The sequence below is a fragment of the Salmo salar genome, chromosome ssa15 (assembly GCF_905237065.1).
Source record: "Salmo salar chromosome ssa15, Ssal_v3.1, whole genome shotgun sequence".
Lineage (NCBI taxonomy): Eukaryota > Metazoa > Chordata > Actinopteri > Salmoniformes > Salmonidae > Salmo > Salmo salar.
In genome coordinates this window covers 57,495,515-57,501,243 of record NC_059456.1, presented here as the reverse complement: position 1 = coordinate 57,501,243, position 5,729 = coordinate 57,495,515, and the positions used below count along the sequence as shown (strand labels likewise).

At 41.4% G+C, this 5,729-nt stretch overlaps 1 long non-coding RNA gene across 1 annotated transcript; it reads right to left on the bottom strand.

The window, feature by feature from the left end:
• Nucleotides 1–359: 359 nt before the first annotated feature.
• On the bottom strand, nt 360–3,669 carry LOC106571813 (uncharacterized). The gene is made up of 2 exons (XR_001321012.2): nt 2,384–3,669; nt 360–1,620 (listed from the first exon to the last, which is right to left on the bottom strand). It is a non-coding gene; the product is annotated as an uncharacterized lncRNA (long non-coding RNA).
• Nucleotides 3,670–5,729: the final 2,060 nt, after the last annotated feature.

Below are 5,729 nucleotides of genomic sequence, written 5' to 3'. Positions count from 1 at the left end.
GCATGAGCTGCAACAGTGAGCAGAATAGTCTGATGACTATCACACACACAGCCTCCCCTAAGTGGTACAGCATGGTCATGCCTGATACACATCAATAGCCCAAGGAATTATGTTGGGAAACATTTCATAATGCGAATTCCCATTTCTCTGATCGCATTTTCAGTTTCTCCTCACATGTTGAGCCTCAGGGATCACCTCCAAGGCACTTAACCCTAATTGCTCCTGTAAATTGCTCTGGATAAGCGCGTCTGCTAAATGACTAAAGTCTAAATGTAACACAAACACATTCTTTCAATTCCACTCAATACAGACAATTAAATTGTGTCACTAATAAAGAATTAAGCCAAGACAACATAAAGTATTATCAATTAAAATGTTTATTATTTTTGGTTTTTGTAGTAGTTTCAAAGTATATTTTCACATGTAAACTTAATAGACCCCGCACTGTGTTTAAAAAAATTATTTATACTTGCCTAGGATTCTCAACTGCTTGGGTAGAGGGGGGGTTCACTCCCCCGCCTGATGTACCTCACCAGGAATTGTACAGTACATGATCAAACACAAATGTAAAAACAAAATACACATCTTAGATGTACTCTTTCATACTATTACTAAAGACATCAAGTCTCTCAGGGATTTCTCTCTTAGTTCCTATGGCACCTTCCTTCTATTTGTTCTTTCTTTCGAGATAAATGTATTTTTTTTGTCCATGTGTGACTAGCATTGCCTAGAAGAACACTGGAAGATATTCCACAGATCATCATGATAAAAAACACATTTATGGCACATCCTTAGTCCCACCTTTATTCAGGCCTTCAGCAAAAACTATGGAAAAAAGAGAACTCATGTCACCATTATGAAACAAGACAGTTACACGCGTAATTGTCAGTGGGCTGGGGTGTGCCGAGACCCACTCCCTGGACAGTAGCCCTTCCGCAGGGTCATTGGACAGGGGGCATGAGTCCAGTGTAACGACAGCTTGGGGTGGGATATGGGGTTCAGGGTCACGCCCTTCCTGAACAGCAGCCCGTTGTGATAGTAGATACAGAAGACGGCGGCTAAGGTTTGGAAGGGTGTTGAGGCGGTCCAGGGTTAATGGACATAGGGGAGGGGTGGGGCTAGGAGACCCAGTCCTTGACCTCTAGGCCCTCTGTGTGAGCTGGCCTGAGGTGCTATCCTGTTATAATCTCGACCCGGCACAGCCAGAAGAGGACTGGCCACCCTTCAGAGCCTGGTTCCTCACTAGGTTTCTTTCTAGGTTCATTCCATTCTAGGGTGTTTTTTCTAGCCACCGTGCTTCTACACCTGCATTGCTTGCTGTTTGGAGTTTTAGGCTGGGTTTCTGTATAGCACTTTGTGACATCGGCAGATGTAAAAAGGGCTTTATAAATACATTTGATTGATTGATTGATCGATCAAGTGGGAGGAAGGTGGATGCAGTAGTAGAAGGTGGATGCAGAGTCCTCAGAGCTAGCAGCAGCCTGGCTTGCTCTCAGCAGCCACTGTCTCCTGGTCGAGCTTGATGGGGTCTCCGTTGCTCTCCTCGTATGGCAGGCCCTTGTCATTCAGCAGGATGTTCTCCACCAGGAACCGAGCTGCCTCGTCCACGTTGATGTTGTCCTGGGAAAGGTTAAACAACAACAGGCTTAAGGTTAAAGGTCACATCAATTGAATTTGAATAAAGTTGCTGAGAATATTGGTTTAGGCAGTTACCTAATGAGGAGCAACATTGGTGAAACAGGTTTGGGCGCATTCCATTTGTCACACAGAACAATAGTCTATAAAAAAGATAAACCACTGGTATTTCATCCACCTCTCTCTTCTATGCAAGCACCAGAGGTTGTGTTATCCTCAGTTGTCAACTCAAGAGGACCTTTCCTATAGCCATGGCCCGTGACTAGGCTTCCAACATTAGCAGTCTGGCTAATATTCTTTCATGACTCCGCTAAAGCTCTTTAGACTACTTCATATAGGCAACTGAGTGGCATCAGAGAGGGGGCCTTGAAAACAGCAGACATCCCTCATTTTGTAATTTTGCACCTCGGCAGCCAAGTGCAGCACAGCACAGCACAAAGCTGTCATCCCTCGTTTTGGAGAGGTTATGAATATTAATGTGTCTTCTCCAGGCCTCGACTGTTGCTAAGACATTCACAAAGTGACACTTCAGAGAAACGTCCAGGGCAACTTGGAAGCAGTGAAACTCAGGGTGAGTGTATGACTGGACAACACAAGTGTATCAAAGCTGCATCAAACAGAAATGAGGGGTCAAATATGATGGCGCATGGCATCGAACACAAAGTCCAATTATGAATGCAGATGAGATTTCAACTAAAATACTATTTGAGAATAAACTGCTAATTTGTGTTGTGAGGTCATTACTTACACAGCAAACAGCTATAGGCTACATCATCATCATCAGACTTCTGGCATGGGAGGAATCTGGTGTGTGAACAAATAAGGAAATCTAAATCCAATTGAAGTCCAATCCAAATCAGCAGACACAGTGTATCGCTCAAGGAATGGATAGGCCTACATGCACAGTGTACAAAACATTATGAACACCTGCTCTTACCATGAGACTGACCAGGTGAAAGCCATCATCCCTTAATGATGTCACTTGTTAAATCAACTTCAAAATCAGTGTTGATGAATGGAAGGAAACAAGTTAAAGAAGGATTCTTAAGTCTTGATACAATTGACACATGGATTGTGTAAGTGTGCCATTCAGAGTGTGAACGGGCAAGACAAAAGATTTAAGTGCCTTTGAATGGGGTATGGTAGTAGGTGCCAGACAACGGTTTGTGTTAAGAACTGCAACGCTGCTGGGGTTTTTACACAACAGTTTCCCGTGTCTATCAAGAATGGTCCATCACCCATAGGACATCAACTAGACACAACTGTGGGAAGCATTGGAGTCAACATGGCCCAGCGTCCATTTGGAACGCTTCCGATACCTTGTGGAGTCCATGCCCTGATGAAATGAGGCTGTTCTGAGGGCAAAAGGGGGGTTACAACTCAATATTAGGAAGGTGTTGTTAATGTTTTGTGCACTCAGTGTATAATACACCCTTAACATATGGATTCCCATTCCAACCAGCGGAATGATGCAGGGTTTATATTACGCTCTCAGAGCTGTCCAACAGTCGATATTGAAAGTGACCTGTGACCTCTAGGGACTGTAGCCCGAGGTGTGCTTCTGAATGCTTGGTCACCCTTCACATGGTGACGCCCCCTAACCACACAACTCACGTGAGACCACATTTAGCATGGGTGTTTAGCAGTACAGCACTATGTCAATGAGTCAACTAGATTAAACCTGGATGGCTAATGTAGCCAATGCATTACTGAGCATCAAGTGAAGGGTGAGTATCTAGGGCAAATGTAAAATGATATTGATTATGAGACTCAAATTTGGCTGGCTCACTCACTTTGAGTGAGAGAATGTGGGGTGGTATATTTTGTCTTGGGTCTATTTTTCCTGGTTGCTACATCTGCCGGGTAGCTGGTCGGTTCCCGAGAGCCAAGCTGTTTTTTCATTATTCCTCAGTAATTCAGAAAAATTAGGCCGGGTGAGAAAAACAGACCTAGTTGAGCTCATCAGAGAGATTTTCATGTGTGTGTGAGAGAGAGAGGGAGATTTTCATGTGTGTGTGTGTGTGTGTGTGAGAGAGAGAGTTTTCGTGTGTGTGTGTGTGAGAGAGAGAGATTTTTCGTGTGTGTGTGTGTGTGTGTGTGTGTGAGAGAGAGAGATTTTTCGTGTGTGTGTGTGTGTGTGTGAGAGAGAGATTTTCGTGTGTGTGTGTGTGTGTGTGTGTGTGAGTGAGTGAGTGAGTGAGAGAGAGATTGATTTTCATGTTAGAGAGAAAGAGAAAGCTAGAAGAGAAAAGAGGGGTACCGAAACAGAAAGACAGTGAGAGTGATATTTTCCTTGAGTCTCATAGTTAAAGAGATGGTTGTCCAATTAGTGGTGCATAGGGCTGGGCAATATGACCAACATATCATAACACGATATTTAAAACAAAATTACGGTATATTTTTTAATAATAAAAATTCTAAATGTGCTTTATGAGTAGTGCATGACCCTAGGGTGGAAACACATACATTCTAAGTGATTTCAATGAGTCTTTCACCATTCTGATTGTTTTATACTGTTCAATTCAACCTAAAATAATTTTCTGCATTTTCATACATTTCCTGCGACACGATATGGGCAAACAATCTAGGCCTTGTTTTTAACCAAATGTTGCAATTGCGATTTCACGATTTAGAGCACAACACGTCGGTGAACTGTTGGAATCATGGAAATAATAATTATTCTAATTCTATAGTTAGAATATTATAGTGGGCACTTTCAATACAGTGTTTTTGACATGACAATGAATGAAAATGCCAGGGAGGAGTTATTGTGACAGGGTAGGAACCAAAGTGTTGATAAGTGTTTCCTAGGGGACCCTATAATCTTTGGATACATTGAACATTTTCTCTTAGCAACTTCATGTAGCTAACATATCCTTGCATTGATTTACAAGATACTGTTACACAAACATGCTGATTTCGGTCTATACCGTCACTGGTATTAGCAGGATGTATAGCTAATTACTCAGTACATTTATTAGCTAGCTAGCGATTACCGGCTAACAATTAGCAGATAACAGAATTTAGGCCCAACTTGCTAAGAAATGACAAACTAGTGGTTGGATGTAAGAAACTAATAGTGTAATTATAGAACACTAGTGGATTTATATTAAGAGGCAAAGTTTAAAAAAGCATCATTGTCATCAACATTGTTGCAGTCCTGGGAGTGCATTCTGACAAAGACAACAAAGGTAATGAAACTTTTGTAATAGTAAATCGGAGTTTGATCAGGGCTAAACTTGGTCGGTGTCTAAATGGCTAGCCGTGATGGCTGGCTATCTACTGAGAATATTGCAAAATGTGCTTTCACCGAAAAGCTATTTTAAAATCGGACATATCGAGTGCATAGAGGAGTTCTGTATCTATAATTCTTAAAATAATTATGTTTTTTGTGAACGTTTATCGTGAGTAATTTAGTAAATTCACCGGATGTTTTGCGGGGGTATGCTAGTTCTGAACATCACATGCTAATGTAAAAAGCTGGTTTTTGATATAAATATGAACTTGATTGAACAAAACATGCATGCATTGTATAACATAATGTCCTAGGGTTGTCATCTGATGAAGATCATCAAAGGTTAGTGCTGCATTTAGCTGTGGTTTTGTTTTTTGTGACATTATATGCTAGCTTGAAAAATGGGTGTCTGATTATTTCTGGCTGGGTACTCTGCTGACATAATCTAATGTTTTGCTTTCGTTGCAAAGCCTTTTTGAAATCGGACAGTGTGGTTAGATTAACGAGAGTCTTGTCTTTAAAATGCTGTAAAATAGTCATATGTTTGAAAAATGGAAGTTTTCGGATTTTAGAGGAATTTGTATTTCGCGCCACGCCCATCATTGGATATTGGAGCAGGTGTTCCGCTAGCGGAACGTCTAGATGTAAGAGGTTAACAAACCAAACATTAAAATACTGTTTATATATATATATATCATGTAAAAACCCAAACCGGTCCATGCATCAATATCGGTATATCGTAAAATACAGTATACTGCCCAGCCCTAGTGATTCAGCACAAAATAAAACAGACATGTCTATAAAACACACGTGTCGTACTTGTGCACAGACACAGCTCCATGCACACCATCTGAGTTAC